This window comes from Eublepharis macularius, chromosome 8 (genome assembly GCF_028583425.1).
Source record: "Eublepharis macularius isolate TG4126 chromosome 8, MPM_Emac_v1.0, whole genome shotgun sequence".
Classification (NCBI taxonomy): Eukaryota; Metazoa; Chordata; class Lepidosauria; order Squamata; family Eublepharidae; genus Eublepharis; species Eublepharis macularius.
In genome coordinates, this window is record NC_072797.1 from 139,600,140 (window position 1) to 139,624,444 (window position 24,305).

The window sequence follows — 24,305 nt, forward strand, 5'->3', positions numbered from 1 at the left end:
TCTCCCAAAATGAAGTAAAAAAAAAAAAAGAATGCTTTTTAAAAAAATCAAAAAACAAAGATGTTTGAGTTCTTCCTTCTTTACATACAGGATGTGCCAGTAAAGATGATTCTAAGGTCCCCATTGTTAAGCTTAACTCTTTGGTGTTCAAACTTGTGGCTCAGGTGCCACAACTGGGATAGGCAACAGAAGTTTGTGGCCCCCTTTGGCAGGAGGAGCATAAAGGCGTATGGGTTTGGTCGGGGCTTTTTTTCTGGGAAAAGAGGTGGTGGAACTCAGTGGGTTGCCCTCGGAGAAAATGGTCACATGGCTGGTGGCCCCGCCCCCTGATCTCCAGACAGAGGGGAGTTGAGATGGCCCTCCGCACCACTGAGCGGCACAGAGAGCGATCTCAACTCCCCTCTGTCTGGAGATCAGGGGGCGGGGCCACCGGCCATGTGACCATTTTCAAGAGGTTCCGGAACTCTGTTCCTGCTGAAAAAAAGCCCTGGGTTTGGTTATGCTGTAGAGTCAAGCCTGTGTCTCCAGCCTGCATCTCCTGCGTCATAGTCCTGATAAGCCCAGTGGCGATAGAATCACCCCCATGCCCTGCTGATATACTCTGGCATTCCTTTGGCACATGCGCAAATGAGGCTGGGTGCCTCTCTCTTAGAAAGACTGGTCACTGATCATCTGTTGATTGCATTACCAAAATGTTTTTGGAAGCTGGCTTTCCTGTAGTTGTGTTCAACTATTAAAAGATCACATTGGACACATTGAAGCCACCTTGTACTGGGCTGTTTTCACACTGCTTACTTGCCACGGAACATCACGCCAAGCTCCCGGAATGACAGCGCCTTCCTGGCATGATTTCGCAAGAGAATGTTCGCGTGCGAAATTGCACCAGGAAGACGCTGTCGTTCTGAGAGCTTGGCACGATGTTCCGTGGCCGGAAAGCAGTGTGAAAACGGCCCTGAACAGATTCTTGGTCCATCAAGGTCAGAACTTTCTCCTCAGACTGGAAGCATCTTTCCAGGCTTTCTGACAGAGATCTTTCACATCACCTGCTACTGGAGATGCCAGAGTTTGAACCCGGGACTTTCTACATGCCAAGCAGATCTTCTACTAACTAAGCTAATTCCCCTCCTTTCAAGCCCTGCCTCAGTCTTTAGCAACGGGAATAACTGCTGTGGATCACAGGAAAGCGTTTTTCTGCCCAAAGTGCTTACATATCACGGGCTGCTACAGAAGGGTCTCCAAAGTCTCCGCAGAAAATAATCGAGCCAAGCTAAAAACAAAGAGACATCTCTGTTGTCAGAAGTCGCATGTTCTAGGTATGACCCTGTTGTAAAAGCAACCTTTCTTGAGAAGCTCCTTTGCACAAGCTCCTTTGCACCAGCAATTCCTGTGAGGATGTCGCCATTGCAGGAATTCAAACCAGTGATCAAGATTCAGGAAGGAAGAGCCTTATCTCAGCAGACTAGACGTCCATCCACAAGCTGGTGCAAAGCGAAGATCCAGCAGAAATGCAGTCAGCAAAAACGCAGGAGGAAGAGCTGCTTGGGCCCTGCCTTTGTAGGGAGCAGAGGGGGAAGAACTGACAAATGTGTCCGCACCCCCATTTTAACATAAATTCGCTATACATTGTGTTGGGGTTGTTGTTTTTTTATGAAAAGGAGGTGTGTGAGAGGGAGTGTCCTTGTGCCCTCGTTTACAGTTTAGAAGCCACTTCCTGGATTCTAACATTCCCCCCCCCCCTCTTCGTTACTTCTGCTCAGTATCGTTCCAACCACATCTCTGGCAGTAGGGAAGATCTACTGCAGTGGAGTAACCGGGGATTTTTTTCAGCAGGAATGTGGTGGAACGGAGTCCTGTCAGATTATGGATGATAAGATATGGCAGACAGATCCCTGGATCATTTCAGCAAGACACAGGTCCTGGGTTAAATGACTTTTATTCAGAAATCAGATCTTTTCCATATGCACAGGTCCATAAATTTACTTAGAGCCAAAGAAGCATCCAAGCAGTACAGCTTCTTTGAAAGGAATAGAGGCTTGAGGGAAAGTACAGATCTAAAATACTCAAACATTCCCCTCCTCCCTCGTTCACTGTTTTTGAGCGGGAAAAGTCTGGGAAACTTTAGCTCCTACATCAGCTAGACAAGATAGGAAGGGATGTTAACATTTCAGACATCCAAGGTCATTTCGGTGAGCTTCAGAGGAATACAGAGATAACCAGCTGCATTCCCAGGCAGGGAAGAAGAGGAACGAAAGTGATGCACCTAACATTTGTAACATGAAAGCAAACCACAGGATTGACACCTAGCATCCTTTGGAGCAATATGAAATCAAACCACAGCATTGACAACTAGCGTTCTCTAGAAATGTGACATGGATGGATGGGGTACAGACATACATGACGCACCTCTTGAAAATGATCACATGGTCGGTGGCCCCGCCCCCTGATCTCCAGACAGAGGGGAGTTTAGATTGCCCTCCGTGCCGCTCTGCAGCACGGAGGGCAATCTAAACTCCCCTCTGTCTGGAGATCAGGGGGCGGGGCCACCGACCATGTGACCATTTTCTCCCAGGGCAACCCACTGAGTTCCACCACCTGGTGATAAGCTCGCCTCCCCTCACCCCAGCCAGGCACCCAACCACGACAGCTGAACTATGCCTCACAGGTAGGCCTCTGCTGAGGTTTTTTTTAAAGAACGAAAAGTTTGGCGGATCTTCGAGGGCAGCGCTAAGCTCTGCAGAACTTTCTCATCGAGGCCTTGCCTGCAACTGGCACCTGTTTCCCCTTTAAGTCAGAGCAAAGAAGAGAAAGCTGTAGGAGCTCCCAGGAGCCATGCTCAAAAAGGAGCACACCGTCATGTGGAAGCTCCTAAATAAACCAGGGGCGTGCTGTGGGCCATCCAGGGGGAAACCCCATGTAGAAACAGGCTAGGCTTGTCTTCCACCCCAGAATATTTCCTCTTCTCCCATTTTATGAGACATCTTGCCAGTATGAAGTGGTTGGAGCCTCTGTCTAGACTTCCCAGCTCACACTGGGGCTGTTTGCACACTGTACATGGGTCTGTGCATACATTGCTAAGAAGGAGAAAAATGTTGTGCTGTGTATAAATTATGCAAATTGAAAAAATTACATGTTTTCACTTACATTGCAGCACTGACTTTGCACTGTTGCTACGTTGCAGAATTCTGGATTGTGATAGGCTATTGAAGCCCCCTGTCCCCACACTGACCACAAAATAGCCCACTTGCTTTTTCGCTGATTTTAATAAGCATCACCAGGCACTTTAGAGCATACCCTAACTGCCCTGATTGCTAGAAACTTGCTTTTGAAAAGAATGAGCTGTCTAGGAGGCTAGATTCTGTCTAGGAGGCTAGTCTAGGAGCTGTCTAGGAGGCTAGATTCTGCACCTATAAGAGCCCCATGGCACAGAGTGGTAAGTGGCAGTACTGCTCACAACCTGAGTTCGATCCTGGCAGAAGCTGGGTTCAAGTAGCCAGCTCAAGGTTGACTCAGCCTTCCATCTTTCCGAGGTCAGTAAAATGAGTACCCAGTTTCCGGTGGGTAAAGTGTAGCTGACTGGGGAAGGCAATGGCAAACCCACCCCATAGCAAAAAGTCTGCCAAGAAAACATCATGATGCAACATCCCCCCATGGGTCAGTAATGACTTGGTGCTTGCACAGGGGACTACCTATAAATTCTACACCTACTGATACATTTTGCATTAGCCCATCCATTATTTTTACATTAAAATGACCGCACCTCTGTCACTCCTCTCACAGTTACACTGGCTTCTTTTCCCTCCCCGAAGGGTTCCAGACCATGCTCCCAGCCACACAAGATCTTCCTTCCTGTCTGAGGGATGGGAAGCAGCTGCTGCTTCCTTCTTACAAACTCCAAACCATTCAGCTCTAGGACTGGCTGTGATGGAAGGAAGGGGGGAAGGTGCCTTCTTTGGTGGGAAGCTTCATTGGGCGAAGTGTTCATTGGGCGAAGCTTCATTGGGCGAAGTGTTCATTGGATGAAGCTTAATTGGGCAAAGGGTTCATTGGGCGAAGCTTCATTGGGCGAAGGGTTCATTGGACAAAGCTTCTTTGGGCTAAGGGTTCATTGGATGAAGCTTCATTGGGCGAAGGGTTCATTGGGCGAAGCTTCATTGGGTGAAGTGTTCATTGGGCGAAGCTTCATTGGACGAAGCTTCATTGGATGAAGCTTCATTGGGCAAAGGGTTCATTGGGCGAAGCTTCATTGGGCGAAGGGTTCATTGGACAAAGCTTCTTTGGGCTAAGGGTTCATTGGATGAAGCTTCATTGGGCGAAGCTTCATTGGGCGAAGCTTCATTGGGCGAAGAGTTCATTGGGTGAAGCTTCATTGGGCGAAGGGTTCATTGGGCGAAGCTTAATTGGGCGAAGGGTTCATTGGGCGAAGCTTAATTGGGCGAAGGGTTCATTGGATGAAGCTTCATTGGGCGAAGCTTCATTGGATGAAGCTTCATTGTGTGAAGGGTTCATTGGACGAAGCTTCATTGGGCGTAGGGTTCATTGAATGAAGCTTCATTGGGCGAAGGGTTCATTGGGCGAAGCTTCATTGGACGAAGCTTCATTGGATGAAGCTTCATTGGGCGAAGGGTTCATTGGATGAAGCTTCATTGGGCAAAGGGTTCATTGGGCGAAGGGTTCATTGGACGAAGCTTCATTGGGTGAAGGGCCTGGTCTGGTAGCTGCTGCAAACGCTCAGGGGACCTCCTGAGAACAGTGTGGGGTCAGTGTAGTGTAGCGGTTAGAGTGCCGGACTTGGATTTTGGAGACCCAGGTTTGAATTCCCACTCTGTTGTGAGAATAAAATGGAGGTGAGGAGAATGATGTAAGCCACCTTGAGGCCCCATTGGGGAGAAAGGCAAAGGGATAAATGACATAACTTAAAAACACGTAGACTGGCCTGCTAAGAAGGTGTTCTTCTAGCACAGTTCTAGACCAATAAAGAAATAACAGTGTGTAAAACCAGAAAATACTTTATAGAAACTATGTAGTGTCTGCGAAGTCTAGCACAGAGGGAAAAGATGCAGAGACATACCCAGAGAAATCTACTGTACTAAATGAAGCCAAAAATGTCTTTATGAAAAGAAAGTTTATTATAAAAAGGGGAGGGAGATGAAATGGGTAGCTGAACCCCAAAAGGAGTTGAAAAAGGGGACAAAACAAAATTACAGAGGAAAGACTTTTCAATAAAAGCAATAAAGTCTGTCTAATTTAGCTAGTTACCTCTTACCTAGGCCATAGTAGATTGCTAAGATCAAGTGCAGGGTTTTGTGTGGTAACAAAAGGTCAGAGGGGTTGTTAACCTTCACTCACCTTCCTATGGTTACCAGATTTCACACAATTCCAGTGGAGAAAATGGAAGATCCAGAACCCCCAAATATTTATGGACAACTGGATTCTACCCAAACTAGGCTCCTCTTTAAGAGTGACTAACTCCATTTAGCCAATCCAATGTAAACCCCATCTTTGATGTCAGAGGCAAATATTAGCAATCAGAAAATTATCAGAATAATAGTCCCTCCTAGCAAGTTGTTGTTAATAACTCTGAACTACCCTGACTAATGGTTGGTCAGGACCAAAGTGGTTTTTTATTGTCAAAAAAAGGATTTATGTTTGACAAGGCAATGTGGAATGGGAATGAATGGATTATTCTAATGTAACCAGAGGTCCAAGATCCCAGACTCTCGAGTGGACAACCTTGAGCCATGTTAAAGTTTAGGGTTTTCTGTCACACTAGCAATCCAAAATTTGAGGTAGTTGACCTCACAGCACCCTCATTTGCCTTTCTGGGTCAGATGAGGGATTAATATCCCCCTTTCCCCTCTAACAAGCTTCCTTCAGTCCTGTTTCTCTTCTGCTCAAGACAGAATCGTAGCTTCAATTCCTAGGAAGCCCCATTCAATGCAATTGACTCTCAGGTGAGCATTTGTTGACTTGCACCCTTAGAACAAGCCACTATGAGCCAAGCTACAAGCGACGCCTGACACAGGTTGGACACTTGTCAGCTTCCCTCAAGTTTTGATGGGAAATGTAGGCATCCTGGTCTTGCAGCTGTAATGGAGAGCCAAGCTGTAAAACCAGGACGCCTACATTTCCCATCAAAACTTGAGGTAAGCTGACAAGTGTCCAACCTGTGTAAGGTGTCACTTGTAGCTTGGCTCTCAGTGTTTCATTATATTTGTTTATGTCTCTTGAATGGGAGGGCATCAAAGTCACAGTTGGCCTTCCACTTCAGGGATGCTGCATGAATGCCTCTCTAGGACACTTTTCTTGTGGGCCCTCACAGACCCCAGTTCTTTCTTCAGGAAAGGCGTTTTCATCTGTGAGATGATTCTTCCATGACCTCTCCACTTGCCACAACGCATGCACCTGTATTTCTCTTCAAACATGATGGCGGTTCAGCTTCCCCAGGCAAATACTGCATATGAAGCAGCCTGGAACGGGCATTTCTGGACTGTTTCTCCTCCAGAGGAAAGAACAGCAAAGATGGCATTTTTAAACCACCTTTCTATGGAATGTACCGTTAGCAGAGGAGGCTACAACCCGGCCTGAAACGGGACTGAGATGTTAATCTAACCCCAAAGAAGGTGAGCGAACCAGCCACTGAGTGGCCAGCAGCATGACCGGGACTCTGCTCAGCACACACACACACCCGGCTGCCAGCGGCCCTTCAGAGCCCCCAGAACTTTCCCAGGAACCTACAGAGCAAATGTGCTCCAAGGCAGCAGCCGCTGAAATATCCTATCCTTGAGCTTTCTCGTCTGATGCACTGCCTTTTCTCCAAAGTGCAAATAGGTAACTATTATAACTCATGGGAAAAGCTGGAGTTCACCTATCATCAGAGGTCTTCTAGAGAGGTTTTGTCCAGTCATCTATCCCTAGTTCTCATATCTACTAATAAAGGATAGGGAAGAAGCTGACAGCGGTCTGACTGCTATGAATGTCTCTCCATGCTCCATGTGCAATGGTAGTCACAAGGTTCTGATGTATGTAGGAAGAGGGCTTTTTTTCTGGGAAAAGAGGTGGTGGAACTCAGGGGTGGAACTCAGGACCACACAATGACGTCACTTTGGGTCAGCTGGAACAAGGGGGGAGTTTTTAAAAGTTTAAATCGCCCTCGGCAAAAATGGCCACCGGCCATGTGACCATTTTCAAGAGGTGCCGGAACTCCGTTCCACCACGTTCCCACTGGAAAAAAGCCCTGTGTAGGAAGCATACCATATGCAGACATCCGAATAAACAACCTCCAGATCCCAGAATGTGGGGTGACTTCTGCAGGAAGTCAGAGCCCCGTAATACACCAACTTTTGAGTCATGAGAAAAGTGCCACATTCCCCCAGTTGTGGCAGATGGACATCCACTGACCCGGAAGTAGTTCTGCATCACATTGTCCCCTGGGTTTTACGTGGGTAGCTGTGTTGGTCTTCAGGAGAAAAGCAAGATTTGAGTCCAGTAGCATCTTAAAGACCAAGATCTCTACGGCAGGGCTTTTCTTCAGGGGGAACGCGGGGGAACGGAGTTCCGGAACCTCTTGAAAATGGTCACATGGCTGGTGGCCCCGCCCCCTGATCTCCAGACAGAGGGGAGTTGAGATTGAGGCGCGGAGGGCAATCTCAACTCCCCTCTGTCTGGAGATCAGGGGGCGGGGCCACCAGCCATGTGACCATTTTTCTCCGAGGGCAACCCACTGAGTTCCACCACCTCTTTTCCCAGAAAAAAAGCCCTGCTCTAGGGTATAGGATTTCACGAGTTAAAGCTCTGAGAGTCAAAGTATCTGACTCTTGAAACTTTATGCCTTGGAAACCTTGTTGACCTTTAAAGTGTTACTGCAATCAGTTTCACCTGAGGTTTCTCCTGAAGATGGTGCACCTCTCACGCAAGGGCAGTCCATAACTGATGGCACAACCAACCACCTTAGCTTACTGGGGAGTTTGAAAACAGAAAGGTGACCATTAGCAGTTGGTAACGCTTGCTTTGAGTTGGAGTTATGGATCATTTTCCCCGTTAGAGCCTCACGCTTCGTAGAGATTTTAACTAGGAAAACCCTACTTGTGGACTGATTTTGTTCCTTCATGGATGTGGCTAAGAGGTAGGGCTTAATGTTAAGTTACAGCTTTCCGTACAAGGGACGTCTCACTGCTATCAGTCAGTGAAAAGTTTTCCCACTGACTTAACATGTGTTGGCTTTTGCCGCAGGTGGAGAGAAAGAGCGTGCGTGTGTGCATCATTATGTTCACACTCACCTGTGCAAATCCCAATGAAGGGGAAATTGTGTGTCTCAGAAAGTGTTTGACTTTTTTTTTTTTAACAAAAGGCACGTGGTACTTTCAGCATAAACAGAAGCTGGCTGTTCTCTTGCACTGTAATGTTAACAGCACATCTTTTCTCTGTCTTTCCCTTGACTTTAGGAATGCTCCTCTTTTTTAATACTTTCTGCTTACAGCTGAGAGAATGAGCTGTAATTCTGCCTGTGTACTCCATGAAAAGTTTATTTTGAATAAAATTATAAACCTCTCCCTTTTCTTCCTCTCATTGTGGCCATTTCCTCTCTGTCAGTGTGTGTGCATATTTTCTGAAGTAGCCAACAATTGAAACTATTGTTCTGTCAGAGAACTCCCATATAGAGGTTCCCGGGGCTTTTGAAGGCTGGTGTGTCAACCACCAGCGGTGGAAACTAGTAGGAGGCTGCGGGTTTGTTTAATACAATCTCTCCCTGGCTGCTCAGCCTGCTTCAGTTGACTGCCAGAGAGAATTCCTTAATTTCTCTTCCTCTTCCAGGACACAATGTGCCTTGACTACTTTCAGCAAGTCATTTAGCACTGAACCGGGAGGTATTGGCTAAAAAAACTTTCCAGTCATAGGAACTGGCAACAGTCAATCTATAGCTAGAGAAGCTCAGCCGGCCTCTGCAACTGAAGGGCTGGAGCGGAAGATGCTTAGATTGTGGTTGAAATTCCTGAACATACAGGTCACTTCTTCCTAACTATACTGGGAACGAAAGGATACATTCAGTTCTTTGCCATTACATACTGTTAAGGCTCAGCCAAAACTACTAATTTCTTTTCATGGATGTTTTTAGCCGTGCCAAAAATCACCTTTCTTTGCATTCATTTCGGGGGGAGGCACTCCTTGAGTTAATGTTAGCTTAGCTGTTCCAATCGAATTCACCAGGGCTTTTTTTCTGGGAAAAGAGGTGGTGGAACTCAGTGGGTTACCCTCGGGGAAAATGGTCACATGGCTGGTGGCCCCGCCCCCTGATCTCCAGACAGAGGGGAGTTTAGCCCTGGAATTCTCTGGATGTCTCCATGCAACCAAATCTGACCAGCTGCAGCACAGGGCACTGTGACATTATTCCATTCCCTGCCTCATCCTCAACTGGGTTGCCTCACCCAACACCTGGGGCAGGTGGAAGGACACCCAAACCAGCATCCAACAAGCATCTTTGTTTCTCCAAACCTGTAAGGAGAAATGCTGCCACTCTACAAGTTAAGAAATAGCGAGCGTCTGGGAGAAATTCCCGTGCCCACTGATGTCATAGTTTGCCCATTCAGTTGCCGCTAATCAGAGGGGTTCACACAAGCAAATCCACCCCAGAGACGACTTCCCTGTTTTTTCCTTGTCGCCTTAAACATACTGCTTTTCAGTGCAACCGGTACTCAAATGCAGCAGCCCATGTCAAGAGTCCATAAGACACTTTAAAGACTAACAAAAGGGAGTCCACTAGAAGTTTTATGAGTCAAAGTTGTTCAGGGCCATTTTCACACTGCTTACCAGCCACGGAACATCGTGCCAAGCTCCTGGAACGACAGCGTCTTCCTGGTGCGATTTCGCGCTTGGCGCGAAATCGCACCAGAAAGACGTTGTCGTTCCGGGAGCTTGGCACGATGTTCCGTGGCTGGTAAGCAGTGTGAAAACAGCCCAGATCTGAAGAGCTGACTCATGAAAGTGTGTGGTTATAATAAATGTTCTTACTCTTTAAGATGCCCCTGGACGCCCTATTTATTTTCCAAGAAAGAACCCTGCTTCATCTTATGTGCTGTTTGTACAACATGACTTCATAGGCATGGAGAGATTTCCCAAATTAACAGCTGGGAGTCCCAGATGAGGAAAGCTACAGATACTACTTGAAGCCATAAATTAATATTCATGATGGGAGATTGTATTTTCAGATTTAATTGGGACTTGTTTCCCTGCAATTGAAGGGAGAAGTTGGGAAATGACTCTAATTATAATTCCAATTTGCTATGTCTTGGGTGGATATGAATTCCTTAGCAGCCGATGTGTTCCAGATAAGTGGTTTGGAAATACAAGGAAAAGATCTAGAGACTGTTTGTTCTTATCCTCATTTTTGCCGCGTGGCTGCAAGGATAGGTCATGGCATTTGCAATATATTGTCATATTTGGAGATAAAATTATAAGTGCTCTTTTTCCCTGCCTGAAAAGATCAGAAGAAAGCAAGCAGTCTAATTGCCAGGGGTAGCTAATTGAACTTCCTCCTCAGAGCATACAGAAGGGGTGGACAGTAACACCATTACTTAGGGTTGCCAGCTGTACCTTGGCAAATGCTAGGAGATTTTGAGGGCAGTACTTGGGAAGGGTGGAGTCTGGGGAGGATGTAGTATCACTTCAGGTGACAGTCTAAGAATTTCTCCTAATCTCTGTGGTAAAGACCATAGAGATATGGGGAAATTCCTAGATCATCATTATGGAGGCCATTTTCCTGCCTCTTTTTTCTCTCACGCCTCAATTTCTCTAGGAGGGGGCATTGGGGCCAAGGCTGGGTGTTTATCCACCATAGGAGTGCGTTCCTTTATAGCACAATCCTATTCAAAGGTGCTTCAGTTTAACCTAGAGATCCCATTCCCCCGGTGGGGGCAGGGGAACCCTCAATCCCACCCTCCACCCCCCGCCACCACTCACCTGGCCAGTGGGGTGGGGAAGGCATGGGAACGGCCCTCTCAGGTGCACTCCTGGGGCGGCACAACAACATCACTCCCAGGAGCGCTCCTGCGCTTTGCAGCGGGCCCATGTGCCTGAGCGAGGATGCCACTTCCCAGAAGTGACATCGTCACACAAGCGCGGGGATGCACACGCGCACAAAGAGCATGATGGGAGTGATGAAGGAAGGATAAGGAGGCCTGGCTACCCTAGTTTAAGCCCATTGATTTCAGTGGATTTGGACAACAGTATCTTTTCATGAGAGTTAAAGCAAAGAATACCGGAGCAGAATTTTCTTCGATTGACAGAGGGCACTGGTGTGGGGGGTAATGCTGATCTGCAGGGTAGCAGGAGGCAGCGGAAGCTCAAGGGAAGGGGGTAGTGGAGTTTGGGCTCGAAATGTTCGGTTTCCTCGGATGCATTTCAGAGTTTCAAGAAGAATGTAAATAAAAGCCCAGCCGTTTATTAAGACCAATTAAAACATCATCAGAAAGGTGCAAGTTTTCAGGTTTATTTATTTAGGATTGTTTGCCTGTTTTTCTTCCTGAAGTGGTTTACCAAAAAATGGTATTTAACTAAACAGAAAAACCAAAAAAACACGCTGCACTGCCTCCTAGGCTGATCCAGCATCCACTCAAGGCCACAGGCTGCCAGCCAGGAAGTTTCACACTTCTGACCATGCCCAGCCTTAACATCTGCCGCAAGATGGGAGAGAGAGGCTCAGCGGAGGCGTCAAAGCAGCCTGCAGACGTGATCCCAAGAAGTCCTCTCTCTTCTTCAGAGCTCTTCACCGGGATGAATGCTCAGTGGCAAAAATGCAGAATGGGGCTGTGGAAACAAAGATGGCCGGAGCCACCTCCCTTGACTCTACTGAACTCCCTTCCTTCCTTCCTTCCTTCGTATGTTGCATAGTTCTAATAAAATTGAGGGTGTTGTGGGTCTTGTAATTTATAGGTGCGTATTTATAAGGAACGTACACAATGGGGTCCCTGCTGGCTAGAAGGTAGGAGCTACAGGCAACAGGGGCCCTTTTCACACTACTTACTTGCTTCCCGGAACATCACGAGATGTAGCACAAAAAACGTGGAAGATAGTGTCTTCTTGCGACACTCTCACAACATCATGCAAAACTCTCGCGAGAAGACACTATCTTCCGCGTTTTTTGCGCTACATCTCGCGATGTTCTGGAAAAGGGCCAGGATTTCAGAGAAGGCAGGAGAATAGTGTGTTTGTTTGACAATATAAACTATTACTTTTGCTTTGGTGTACGCCTCATAAAATCGAACCCTAACATCACCTGGGACTAAAAAGGGGGTGCCAACTGATATGTGAAGGCGTATGCATTTGGGTTGCCAGCACTGGTTTGGGGTATATCTGGAGGCTTGGCGGTGATTCCGTGAAGTCAGGAGAGGGTCAGGTACTTTGCTTCACATCTGCATCAAAACCTACTTTCTGAAGATGCTATTTCCCCCAGAGGAACTGATCTCTGTGGCCTGGAGATCAGTTGAGATTGTGGGAGAACTCCAGGCCTCAACAGGAGGTGAGCAACCCTAGCGGGGGTAAGCAGAGCTTCGGTGAAAGACCTGAGGCCCGGCTGCAAACGAGCCACCCAAAGGTAATGGTGACGTTTTTACAGTCCTTGTCTAGCCTGCAGAGGTCTGGCCGTGTTGTAGAAAAAGGGAGGACGTTTAGGCAAATATTTGAACAGTATCTAGCTGCCATAGGAGCTGAGGAAAACCTGATGAAGTGTGTGTGTTTGTGTTTGTTTTATATTTTTATTCCACTCTCCCCGCACAGGCAGGCTAGGGCTGCCAGACCCCAGGTGGGGGACCCTCCCACCCCCGCCCCCACTTACCTGGCCAGTGTGGGGGGGCGCACCTTCCATGTATGCCCCCCTGTGGTGCTGCCTGCCCCCGCACACAGCAGCCCCAGGACCAGGCCTGTTTTGGCCTGGATCGGGGCCCCTGTGGAGTGCAGGAGCATTCCTGCCCTCCGCAGGGGCCCACAATGGGCCCGACCCGCGCCCAAACGGGCCTGATCCGCACCCATTTTGGCACGGATTGGGTCCATTTTGGCGCGGATTGGGCCCATTGTGGGCCCCTGCAGAGCGCAGGAACGCTCCTGCGTTCCACAGGGGTCCAAAATGGGCCCAATCCACATCAAAATGGACCCGATCTGTGCCAAAATGGGTGCGGATCGGGCCCGTTTTGGCACGGATTGGGCCCATTGTGGGCCCCTGTGGATCGTGGGAGTGTTCCTGCGCTCCACAGGGGCCCACAACAGGCCCGATCAGCGCCCAAACGGGGGCTGTGTGATGACGTCACTCCCAGAAGAGACGTCATCACGCTTGCAGGAGCGCGCGCACCCCTCCTCCAAGGTAAGAGCCAGGCCCCAATCTCCCGCTGGGAGATCGAGGGGCCCTGGCAACCCTAAGGCAGGCTCAGGGCGGAAGATCCATCTAGTTGCATGTGGTGGGAATGGAAGTTGTTCTCTTTAGAATGAAACAAACCTACGTTTGCCCCAGTCTAGCAAAGAGGAGCTGTGAGCACTCAAGTACACACCCCAGGATTATGCCTAAGTGGAGCTGGATCAGGGCCATAAGTTGCAGCAAATGACAAAGAAAAGTTGCATGTTAGGTGCCTACTTCCATCAAGGCAGAGCAGCTGCAGAGCAGCGAAGTCCGTTCGTGGCACGCAGTTTTCTGTGCTTTCCGGAACTGCGTTTGAATGATGTCAAAAGTAGTACATGTAACCTGAGATGTTTTTAGCAAATCAAAGTCTCATCACCAAGAAGCTTGAATATAAGAGTTAGAACTAAAATATACGACATCTCTAACACTGCCCTCTTCCTGGGAAATCACCAGCCTTATACTAATATTCTAGAAAGAGCCAGGGAGGAACAAAAATGTTATCAACCTGTCTTCTGCTCTAGGTAAACTGGTAAAAAGTATTAAGGTCAGATTGCTTTGACTGAAGAACAAGTCTTGCTCAGAAAGGATCAGCCTAGCTTCTGTAAAGAACGGTCTCACCCCTAAGGATTGCCAGCAAGGACAGAGGAATGTGTTCCCTTTTGGGGATAATATACCACTTTTACTCAGATGCAAGACTAGGGTTTTTTTCCCCCCTGTATGCCATCAAAAAAAGGAGAGGTGGTCTTAAATTCACCTTAAAAAGGAGAGGTGGTCTTAAGTTGCAATTATGCCCAGTAATTAAACATTGTTTTGTGTACAACATTTTAAAGGTTGCCTTACATTTAGGGCCATTTTCTTTTCAGGTAACTACAGTAAAGTTTTGGTCTCATTTGTGCTGATTCTCATATGCTATGAGAAGATCCCACCCCCAGTCAAACGCATCTTGGGATGCAAGCAAAGCGAGCTGGATGCGTCTAAAATGGGCAACCACTCCTTCCAAAAGTACTGTTCTATGGGGGGGGGGGCACTAACGGGATCCTCCAATGCAATCAAAGTCACTCACTAGATGTGTGAGTTTGCACATGCGGGAAAAGACGTAGGCAGAGCCATGAGTTCTTCTGAATGGCACTTGTACATCTAGGTGCCTGGGTTCCTTCACATCAGCACTGAAGGAGAAAGAATAAAATCCTTACATGGGCAGCCAGTGCAGAGAAATTGGAAGGTGCCAGTTGATGGAGCAGGGCATCCGTCTCACACTAAACTCAGGTTCATTCACTCCCCTTTCCTCCAGGAACCGTGTGGTTTCACTTCTTCCTTTCAGTTTGGTTATTGTGGTTAAGAGCATGGGAATCTAATTTGGAGAGCCGGGTTTGATTCCCCACTCGTGCGCTTGAATCCAGCTGGGTGACCTTGGGCCAGTCACAGCTCTCTCAGAGCTCTCTCAGCCCCACCCACCTCACAAGGTGTTTTGTTGTGGGGATAATAATGACATACTTTGTAAACTGCTCTGAATGGGTGTTATGTCATCCTGAAGGGCGGTATATAAACTGAATGTTGCTGTTGTTTGTTATTATTATTATTATCCTCAACAATTTTTCCAAGCAGATTAGACTCAGAAAGAAAAATTGCCCCAAGGTTACCAAGTGAGTTTCATGACACAGCTGGGTTTCAAACACAGGTCTTCCTGGGCTGACAGTACTGTCCTGAGCAGAATTACACCTTTCCTTATTCCACTGGAGTTTTAGAAAGGTGTCTTACGTACTATCTGTTGCTTTAAATATGTGCTCCTATATCAGCTCTAGAATTGCTTATGTTCTGTTTCAGCATTTCTTCAACTCTGTATTGGATTCTTCAGGGCTTTTTTTCAGCAGGAACGCGGTAGAACAGAGTTCCGGCACCTCTTGAAAATGGTCACATGACTGGCAGCCCCGCCCCCTGATCTCCAGACAGAGGGGAGTTGAGATTGCCCTCCACGCCGCTGAGCGGCACGGAGGACAATCTAAACTCCCCTCTGTCTGGAGATCAGGGGGCAGGGCCGCCAGTCATGTGACCATTTTCTCCAAGGACAACCCACTGAGTTCTACCACCTCTTTTCCCAGAAAAAACGCCCTGGGATTCTCGCTAATGTTATGTCTTTGTAAACTTGCACATTGGTTAATAAATTGTCCTTGATACTCATTGTACTACTATTACACTGTGTAATCTGCCTTGAGTCTCAGAGCCAAGCCACAAGTGACGCCTTACACACGTTGGACACTTGTCAGCTTCCCTCAAGTTTTGATGGGAAATGTAGGCGTCCTGGTTTTACAGCTTGGCTCTCCATTACAGCTGCAGGACCAGGACGCCTACATTTCCCATCAAAACTTGAGGGAAGCTGACAAGTGTCCAACCTGTGTCAGGCATCACTTGTAGCTCGGCTCTCAGCGAGAAAGGCAGACCATAAATGACATAAATAAAAATAAAATAAATTAAAAATCCTGCTTAGGATGGCCCTGCTAGTTCAGCATTAACCACTTCCCTAGTCTGCCGGTCTGCCTCTGTTTTTGTATGCAAGATCCAAAAAGCGGAGCATGGAAACTGATGCTCACACATGCCTCTTTGTGGCATCTATTGGTGGAAAATCCACCCACACTCCTGCTTTGGCCTTCACCTTCACTGTAAAAGGAAAGATGCCATTAAAAAGAGAAAGCTGCTGTTCTTCAATTTACCATCACCAATCCTCTTGATGCTACTTCCCTCTACTTTAAATAGACCCTTCAGTATCCAAATCGCCTCTGCCTCCCAAATGATTTGGAGAGATTTATTAGTGCTGGGCTCTGCACAGTTCCATTTGACCCCGGAGACCTCTGCACATTACTCCGACACCTTCTGTCCAGAGGGCTTCTTCCTTCCCCCACCACTCTCATTAATCCCCCACAAATCCCTGGCACTACACCGCCCCCTTGTGGCCACGCTGCATTGTTACATCCTGGGAACCCTTTCTATATTGAAGTCAGGGAGAATTGCCAGAAACCCACTTTTGAGGCGTTATGGTTCTGGCACTGTAGTCATGCATACCAGAAAAGCTTGCTAAGTACAGTCGTCTCAGAATGGATGGTCACCATTTTGTCTGAAAAGAGCAACCCATGTATTTTTCAGCTTCAGTATGCTCTAGCCAAAAATCAAATTTTCCGGAGCATGCATTATCATGTACTGAAAGATGCAAAATGCACACATTTTCAGACAAAATGGTGACTATGCATACTGAGGTGACTTTATATAACATGTTCCCCCACTGTGTGCTAAAACATAACACCCCAAGGGCTCTTGACTGAATAGATTTTCAGATTTAGAGACATTATATACCATTCTGTTATACTGTGCAGGTAAACCTGATAATGTAACATAGAGAAAGTATCCCTCAGCTGCTACTGCTTTCTCAGGGAAGAAAGGAACTCAAAATGTTTACCGGTATTTTCTTTCTCCTGGAGAGGGGCTCAAAGCAGTAGATATTGGTATCACTTTATTACTCATAATCCATACCATTTTATGTCCACTCCTGTTTTTACTGTCCCTACTTCCACGTGCAATAAAAATTGTCTGTACCAGGAACGCTTTTACCAGCTACAATTTAAGCGGCAGGCTGTTCAACGACACAGAAGAACCAGATTTTTTTTTTAAAAAAGAGTTGGTAATCCTAAGTGTACAGAAAATGTACAATTACACTTGAGCATTTGAGCTTTCCCCTTTTGATGAGTGATGCTGTTAGAACCATCATCCAAGCCATTTTAGACTAGAGTGACAGCCATTCCGGAATCGCTAATGCAGAGAGAGAGGGTGGATATTTAAGCTAGCTTGGCACTGTCAAAAAAACATAATGTAGAATAATGGTTTAAGGTTGACATGATGTCCAATGCACAGTCCAGCTCTGCGGTGGTTGGGTAATTTTGTTTACACTTCTTTGCTTTTGAAGACTGGGATTTTGAAATATGTTATTCATTCAGGGGTGGGATTCAGGGCACATCCACTCTACCCAATAGTTTTAAAGGGTGAGCCCACCCTACTTAGTTATCCTAGAAGTTCGTTTCCCCTTTTACTTGAGGTCGATTAATAGAAAATAGATATGTAAAAAGTTAGTTTTATTTCTAAACTGGAAAATGTTGTACCTATAGCATATTATATAAAAATGGAGGCACCTTGCTGGGTCACATCAATGGGCCGTCTAATCCGACCACTTTTTTACACAGCAGCCAAATGGTTGCCCTGGAGGGCGGATCGGTTGTTGAGGTCAAGTACACCCCCTTCCGTTGCTTCCTAGCACTGGGACTGAGAACTAAACCGCACAAGACAAATTACACGACAATACTCGATGAATTTCACCTCTCACTACAGAATTGGCCAACATTGATCCTCAGAGGGTTTGTTAATAATTGACAGATCCTTTGGGGAGGCAAAGAAGACATTAACAAACCCTCTGAGGAGTGATCTTTGCTGGCTCTGTAGAGAGGTGAAATTCAAACTATGCTTCCCGGCTAACACTGCGTTTCCCTTCGCTTGAGCGAACTTGTGTAATTCGTCTCGTGTGGTTTAGCTCTGAGAGGTCTGCTGCCTCGGCAGATGGAGGTTCCCTTTCATCAGCATGGACGGTGGCCCTGGACGGTCCTCTCCTCCATACATCTAATTCGCTGTCTGCTGATGGCAGTAAATGCCACAGTGAGTGATGGAGTGTCTTCTTGGGACTGCCCTGAATCTTTTCCCTGTCAACTTTATTTGGTGCCCCCAAGTTCTAGTATTTTGGGAGAGGGAGAAAAAATTCTTTGTCCTCTCTTTGCACCCCACACATAAGCTTATCAACCTCTGTCTCCCCACCACCAGCAGCCATCTCTTTTTTCAACTGCAAAGTCCCAGACTCTTCAGTCTCTCTTGATAGGAAAGCCACTGCAACCCCTTCAGTCACCTCATTTGCCCTCTTCTACACATTTTCCATCTCTGCAGTCTTTTTTTTCAGACACTGACAGCAGAGCCTCATCATCAATTAGGGTTTGCCTTCTTTAGCAGACCCACCTCGCCCAAGAAATTCTTAGAATCACCTTTTAGGGGAGGGCTGTGCGGAACAATAATCCTGAGCTGTAAAAATCATTGGGGGAAACTGTTCTGGAGCCTTGCTTCCCTCTCTCTGGAATGGAGACACTGGTCTGGGCTGCTTGGTAGTCGAGGAAGCCCCTCCTCCAAACATTCCAGGATATTTTTTTGACTTCAAGAGCTTTCAACTCGTCAAAGCAGCACACAGGTGCTTTTCACTTCTTGCTGGGTTCCCCCCCCCCAGTTGTTGGTCCCCAGGCAATTGACTGCTTTTATTCCTTCTGATATAATAATAGAACACAGAACTGTCCCATCCTAGAAACATTTTAACACAGAGAAAGGAAAGAGGCGTTGCTGGCAGCATTTCTGTGCCCCATGAGATGTCAGCAGGGGGTGGGAAGGGAGAGGTGTCTCCTCCCTGCAGAACAGCAAAGGATTGTGTTAAGCAAATGAAGGGAAGCTTAAAGGGACCTCGACAAGAAAAAAGTAAACATAAAACAGCATTTCTTTTCCAAAGGTCACTGGCTGGCTCAAGCTGGTGGGGCTAGTCTCCTGCTTGGGCACCCCCCAGTTTGCTTGCAGTTTCCCACCAGAGAAGTCAGTGAAATGACGTGTACTGTCAAACTCACTACTTCAGGGTCCGTTAATACCCTTGTTTGTGAGTTCTGTAAACTTGGTGAATTGATGGTTCAGAGAACCAGTCTGCTGTAGTGGTAAAGAGCAGCAGGACTCTAATCTGGAGAACCGGATCTGATTCCCCCTTACTCTGCTTGAAGCCAGCTGGGTGACCCTGGGTCAGCCACAGCTCTCTCAGAGCTCTCTCAGCCTATCCACCTCACAGGGTGATTGTCGTGAGGATAATGACACACTTTGTAAACAGCTATGATGAGTGGATGTTAAGTTGTCCTGAAGAGCAGTATATAAATCAAATGTTGTTGTTGTTAGAGAGAAGACTGCATTCTGTGTGATTTGGTTGCCACTGAGTGCAGAAATAGCTGCCCCAGTGTCTCCAACTGGTCTCCCCCCCCCCATTAAAAAGAATGGCCATGAGAAAACCAGGAGAATGAAAGAAAACAAATTCCGAGTCCAACTCAGCAGCGGCCCACCAAAAAACTACCCAAACATGATTAACATTTCATTCAACAGCCACGGATATGAAAACGCAACAGAAATTTTTAAAATGCACACCCCCTCCAAGGCATGTCTGGGCTAAATGAACAATGAAGGAGAGCGTTCCTACATCCAGGGAGAGAAATGACAGGTGATGACTGCCCCCAAGTGGTTCAAGTGAAAATTGACACCTCAGAGAGAGAGCAGGGTAGTCGACCTGTGTTAGCAAAATAAAATAGTTCAGGCACACCTTAAAGACGAACACCATTCATTTCAATATGAGGTTTCATAAGTCACTGCTCATTTCAACAGACAGTGTATAAAGATATTTCTAGACCGAAAAGCCATAAAGGGATGACTGAAAGCTATGATTGTACCTGCGCACCAAGGATTCTCTGCTTTGTATTCATTGCCACTGGACATATAAAGGCATGCTCACAGGCAGGGCTTTTTTTCAGCAGGAACGTGGTGGAACAGAGTTTCGGAACCTCTTGAAAATGGTCACATGGCTGGTGGCCCCGCCCCCTGATCTCCAGACAGAGGGGAGTTCAGATTGCCCTCCGCGCCGCTCAGCGCGGCAATCTCAACTCCCCTCTGTCTGGAGATCAGGGGGCGGGGCCACCAGCCATGTGACCATTTTCTCCGAGGGCAACCCACTGATTTCCACCATCTCTTTTCCCAGAAAAAAGGCCTTCTCACTGGCAACAGGGTTTCCACACAAGGGTTTTCTGTGCACTTTCCTCCATTCGCTGCCATTTTTCACCCGTCACATCATGGGATGTTTTTTTTAAATCAGTACATGATTACTACAGAGTTGTGGTGTCCTATTAAGTACTAATTTGTTTAAAAGGTGGCACAACTGGTGGAGCACAATGACAACCAGGAAAGTCACGTTTGTTACATGCCAAGAGGACCTGTTGAATTTCAGGCATGAAGCTTCGTTTCTTCACTCGCATTGCAGTCCTGCCATTAATTGCCTTCTGTTTATTACCAGTTTGCTGCACTCGCTTTTGAGGATACGCGTGTCGCCTCTTTCCTAAGCCACCAACTCTGGGGTAGGAATCCTTGGACTCTGGGTTTGTGAAAACTGCCGCACAGCCGCATTGCACCAAAGATGTGGAAAAGAGAAACTTCCTTAGGTCTGCTGTCACTTGTCCTTCCAAGCCTAAATGTAGAGCACATGACAGGAAATTAACAGTGCTGTCCTAATTCCTTTTTGCTATGCTGAAATTACTGCGGTTTACCAGCAAGGCATTATACTAATGAGTCTCCATTAGCAAGTCATTTTGAAACCATCAATAGGAGACAAGCCAAAACACTGGAAACCCAGGAGAGGGGAGACAGAGAGAAATCACATATCATCATGAGCTGTATTGCCGAGCATCTTGGCTAGCAAGCGCTTCGAGAATTGGTGGCCATTTTCACACATCTTACCGGCTGTGCAAAGTTGCGCAAAACTCCCGGAACGATGGCGTCTGCACGGCCAGTAAGACGTGTGAAAGTGGCCGGCATCTAGGCGAACACATCAGGCTTTGTGGTTTAAGGACCGCACCAGGTGAAAGCACCGTCATTTAGACCACCAGGGGCAACAATCATTCCGGCTCCTTTGCTGGTTCAGCCAAGTCCACCACTTTGGCTTCAGCCACAAAAGGTCTCCCAACCCATGTGGGGGGGGGGCATTCTGCACTGCAAAGCCAACAAATTCTCCGGAGCTTCTTGGGTCTTGGGCTCTGGGTCAGGATGCTACTGGAAATGTATTGGAAGGATCCTGCACCGGGGAAAGCATCCTGGAGCTCCTCCACACAGTCTCCACACATGCTCCACTTTGCTTTTCTTTTTAGAGCAACACAGGCAGACCCTGAGTTGCCTGGGAGCTTCTGGCAGGCGACCCGCAGTTCCCACGACTGAGGCTTGGGATTCCATCGGCTGGAGAGGCAAAAGGAGTTAGGGCATGGCTGGCCGGCTTGCGAGACCAGCAGTGGAGTTCTGGTATGCGTAGAAGAGGGGCACACAGGTCCTGCTCTGTTTCCTATTTTAAATATTGGTTTTGATGCCCGATCAAGTAGCAGCACCATAAACTCTCTCATGAGACAGTGTGTGTGCACACTTGGGGGAAGGAGTATTTCTGAAACCACTTCAGTTTGGGTGGGAGGCAGGGAGATCGTAGTGAATGTTTGGACGACAGGCATAGAGAAGTCCTCCAACTGCCTAGACAGCCAGCTCCTAAAACAAGGGGGGAATGGAACAGCCACAACAAGGAAACAGTCACTGCTGGAGGCAAGCCCAATTATCATGGCACCACAAGCAGTCACTGGTACCGAACGTCAGCCATGGCTAACATTCTTCCAGCATCATATCCTTCTGCCTTCTTACTAAGGTTGCCAACTCTGACTTGGGAAATGCCTGGTGATGTGGGAGCAGAGCCTGGGAAGGGCGGAGTTGGGAAGCGGAAGGGGGGCTTAGCAGAAATGTGATGCTATGCAGTCTGCTCTCTTGATGCTGCCATTTTTTCTGGGGGAAACTGCTCTCTTTAGTTACAACTAAAGGTAAAGGTAAAGTCCCCCCTGCAAGCACCGAGTCATTACTGACCCATGAGGGGATGTCACATCATGACGTTTTCTTGGCAGACTTTGTTACTGGGTGGTTTGCCATTGCCTTCCCCAGTCATCTACACTTTACCCCCAGGAAACTGCGTACTCATTTTACCGACCTCGGAAGAATGGAAGGCTGAGTCAACCTTGAGCTGGCTATCTGAACCCGGCTTCCGCCAGGATCGAACTCAGATCGTGAGCAGAGCTTGGGCTGCAGTAATGCAGCTTACCACTCTGTGCCATGGGGCTCCTGTAGTTACAACTGCAGACTTAAAATCTTTATGAACACAGTATTGGGACCCTATTGTAGCATAAACACCCCAATAGTCCAGGTATCTGCATGTTTACCCAGAAGATACTGTTTCCTAGGACTGCAACCGTGCCTGTTTGCAAAACCCCTCTTGAGAATTCAAGAATTTCAGCTTCAATTCCTTGGTTCCTTGAAATGAAACTTGCAATTCTACACATGTTATCATTTAAATCTGGAAATTATTAGCATTTTAAAGAAAGAGTAACATCATTCCAGATAGTACGTGCTTCAGCAGATGTACCCACTATTGAAATGAAAGCAAGATGTTGAGGAGTACATGTACACCACTGCAAAGCTCTAATTTGAGAAAATCCTATTGCCGGTCGTATAAAAGTCTGATAAACTCTTAGATCAATCTAATCTGGAAATGTTTTGGCGGAGGGGATAGACATTCTACAACGAGAGGACAGCTGACCTATTGAGAAGTGCTGAAATACTTCTGTCCAGGGCTTTTTTTCAGCTAGAACTCGGTGGAACGGAGTTCCGGAACCTCTTGAAAATGGTCACATGGCTGGTGGCCCCACCAGGGGGCGGGGCCACCAGCCATGTGACCATTTTCTCCGAGGGCAACCCACTGAGTTCCACCAACTCTTTTCACAGAAAAAAAGCCCTGCTTCTGTCCAAGGGGACATACTAACAGAAAGGTCAGATAATGACTATTGGAATCCATTGGCTGCTTCCAAATGAGTATGGAAATTCATTGATGTGTCTGAATGGCCACTAAGAAGCAGTAAAGACAGGTGATTGGTTGCTTACATTGTGACCTTTAGGGACTGCACCAATGGCAGACCAAAATGCCATGGAATCCAACCCCCCCCCAGAAGAGGAATTACAAACACGCACACTCAATATAATCATTGTTTCATAACTGAAACATTATAGTAAATACTGGCCATTTTCACACTACTAACCTGCTTCCGTAACGTTGCGAAACGTTGTGCAAAAACCGCGGAAGATAGCGTCTTCTCGTGAGAGTTTTGCGCGACATCGCGAGAGTTTTGCGCGACATCGCGCAAAACTCTTGCGAGAAGACGCTATCTTCCGTGTTTTTGCGCAACGTTTCGCAATGTTACAGAAGCAGGTTAGTAGTGTGAAAACTGCCCAAATGACAAAAATACGATTCCTGTTCACAACATCCTAAAAGCATTGTAAATATCTAAGACACTAAATCAGATATCAGAACGGCAAAAAAGCAATGAATAACATAAAATAAGAATGCGTTGTTACAAAAAGCTGAATACGTGTATAACTGATCAGTGAAAAATGATGAATAATAATGATGCAAATGAATGTTAATTAAATGCAAGGCCCACGGGGGGAGGGGGGACGAGAGTGGCAGTAACACCTCCTCCTCCTCCCACTGCCTGTGTCTCCCACACAGATATTAACAGCAGTATTCCACTCTTCAGATTTGGCGACGAAGGTGCGATAGGCCCTTTCCTCTTTCAGCTGCCAGTGAACAGATGGAATCCTGGCTGCGGCTTCTGGAGCCAGCAGGAATTCATAAACAAGAGAGCGAGAGTCAGAAAATGTGTTTTGCTCACCCAGTGGATTTCTTCCCTTTATCTAACAGAAACAAGTTATTAGCTCTACCGTAAACAGATGTACATGTCTGTCACAACAGTATTCTTTTGGATCAGAACTATACCATCATTGGTATGGGCTTTGTTCTTTGATCTGTATGCCAAGGCAACGTGCCATGTCCTTGAATGGTGTGATATAATAGCCTTTTCTGCCTTTTTTGAGTCTCGGTTAAACCCGTAGCATTTGCATGCACAAAGGTATTTTGCAACAGCTGGCCACCTTTCCGTAAACTCTATTTGAATTGCAAGCATTTTAACAAGCCCGTCAG

At 47.0% G+C, this 24,305-nt stretch overlaps 1 protein-coding gene across 1 annotated transcript in view; it reads left to right on the forward strand.

The window, feature by feature from the left end:
• Positions 1-24,305, forward strand: part of SHB (SH2 domain containing adaptor protein B) — a 213,081-nt gene that overhangs the window by 186,815 nt on the left and 1,961 nt on the right. The gene's annotated exons all lie outside the window — the stretch shown is intronic.